The following is a 2,500-nucleotide window of genomic DNA, read 5'->3' on the forward strand; positions in this document are numbered from 1 at the left end:
CCATAACTTTTCCTCGACGCTTTCCTGTATCGAAATTTCATGCAACTCAGGAATATTTATCTTCTTTTCTTGCCTCAAATTTCCCGCAGCTGAGAGTGAGACAAGCCATGGGGGGCGAGAGACAATGGGAGAAGTTGGAGAGATGAGGAGATAAGAAAAGGTGTGCAGGAGGAGAAGGAGGAGAGAGAAAGGTTAATATAAGCAATAGTGATTTTGAGGAGTAAAAAAACGAAAGGAAAATTGACTTACGGATCTGTATCAACTCATGGAAAACAAAAACTGAGCCATCGTATTAAAAAAAACACATATGAACTCAGTATCGAACTTGCAAATCTTTCTTGAGTGCAGTGATAGACCAAAGATCAGGAGAGAGGAGAGGGTAAGAATTAAGTAGCAATGGAAACAGTGCATGGAGAAAGAGAAAGGTGTGGATAAGCGGATGAAACAGTGCTTGGTTGAGTGGGAGATTCAATGGTGTAGCAAAATAAGGAATACTAAGAGAGGGTACATGGATCATTAATGTTTTTGGTAGAGAGACTCTGAGGAGAATGGAGAAAGGTAACGGTAATGTTGGTAAGTGAGTGAGGTACAGCTTGGATGGACTGTAAAAGCAATACAAATGTAGCAAGACAAGAAAGACTAGACAAGATACGAGGTGATTTTCAAAGTAGTAATGGGAGGCACTGAGGAGAATGGAAGAGGAGAATGGAAAAACATAAAGATGATGTAGATAAGGCAAGGTAGTGAGGCAAAATAAGAAAGACTAGACGAGATACAAGGTGATTTTCAAGATAGTAATGGGAGGCACTGAGGAGAATGGAAGAATGTAAAGCCCATTGAGGGATAGTGCTTGTGTGACTGGAAGATGCAGAAGTGTGACAAAACAAGGAAAGCTTTGACAGGATGTAAGGTGCAAATCGATTTCACACTGACAGAGGAAGCAGGAAAAAAAAAAAAAGCGTGAAAATGAAGCTGAGATAAGAGAGACTGAGTGGAGGATATAAACAGTAGTAGTGATAGAAAGATATTAGAACAGGTAGTAAAGTAAGAAATATTTTTTAACAGTACTGGAAGCATTAAAACAGTGAACAAGTGAAAGTTAAGTAGTCATTGTAAGTAAAGTAACTAAGTAGATGATAAAAACAATAGTAGTGATAGAAAAATACTTTGAACAGGATGTAAAGAAAGAAACATTTGCTACAGTAGTGGAAGCATTGAAAGTTTGAATAGAAAAAAGTGAATCTGATGGAAGAGTTAATAAAACGAAATGATATAGAACAGTAATAAAACAGTTAGCGAAGGATTAAGAGACACATTTTCATAGTAACAGTGATTATGTTAAGAGACTCAACAGAGGAAATGAAGCTAGTAGAAGTAAGAATAAAGAGAGATGATAAATACAGCAATAGCAATGAAACTCTCTCTCTCTCTCTCTCTCTCTCTCTCTCTCTCTCTCTCTCTCTCACACACACACACACACACACACACACAAACGTTAGTAGTGCAAGCATTAAAAAAACACACTGAACAAAAAGAACTGATACGAAACCACCTGAAATACAGATAGAAACAACAACAACGTCACCAAACAAAGCAAAGACAGGATGTGACGAAGGAATTATTTTTACGGTTATGGTGGCGGCGGTGGCGGGGGTGCCGGCGGTGGAGTCGGAGGGCGGTAAGAGCGAACACGAAGAAAAGGGAAGAAAGATAAATAGAGTGACAGTGAGAAAGAGAGAGAGTGAGAGAGAGTAGCGTGAGAGGTGAAGGGCATGAGAAACGACCAAAAACGATCCGAAGTAACGCACTGGACAAGGACACGACCAAAACATGACGATAAACTCCACACTGTTATTTCCCCATAAACTGAAAATCATGGAAGTCTCGCCGGCGGGACTGAGTGGAGGTGGAACGCGGCGCCCTGTCGAGGTGGAACGCCGGGTGGAGCCAGGTGAAGCGGCGCGGAACGAGGGTGTATGGCAGTGAAGTGGAATGGAGTGTGGAGTGACGGAGAGGGGGTGGAAGGAAATAAAGAGTAATGGAGGAAAGAATTAATCGTTATGCAGGGAAAAATATTGCTTACTGGCCCCGTTTTTTCCAGCATTTATTAGCAATCTGTTTCATAAGCTGGAGCGCAGGGAAAAATAGGAGAGGAAACACCGGGAGAGGCTGAGATATTGTTGCTTGGGAGGAAAAAAGAGTGGAAAAGCTTCAGAATACTAGAGATGTTGGCGGATGTAACATACGAGGGGAGATTGTGCCGCTGTTGTTACGGAGCTCTCAGTGATTCAATTAGAAGTTTCTTTATATTCTCTTTCTTTCTCTCCGTTTCTTGTCTCTGTCTCTTTGGTTCATATTCTGAAACGCTTCTGGTTTTATCTCCCCTATACCTTCAACAGACTCTGAAGCGACACGGGTTCCTAAGAGTGTTATTACTGTTCTAATGACAAGTTCGCAAGGTTTCTACATTATCAATAGAAGAAACACCTTTGAGAATTTA

This window comes from Portunus trituberculatus, chromosome 29 (genome assembly GCF_017591435.1).
Source record: "Portunus trituberculatus isolate SZX2019 chromosome 29, ASM1759143v1, whole genome shotgun sequence".
Classification (NCBI taxonomy): domain Eukaryota; kingdom Metazoa; phylum Arthropoda; class Malacostraca; order Decapoda; family Portunidae; genus Portunus; species Portunus trituberculatus.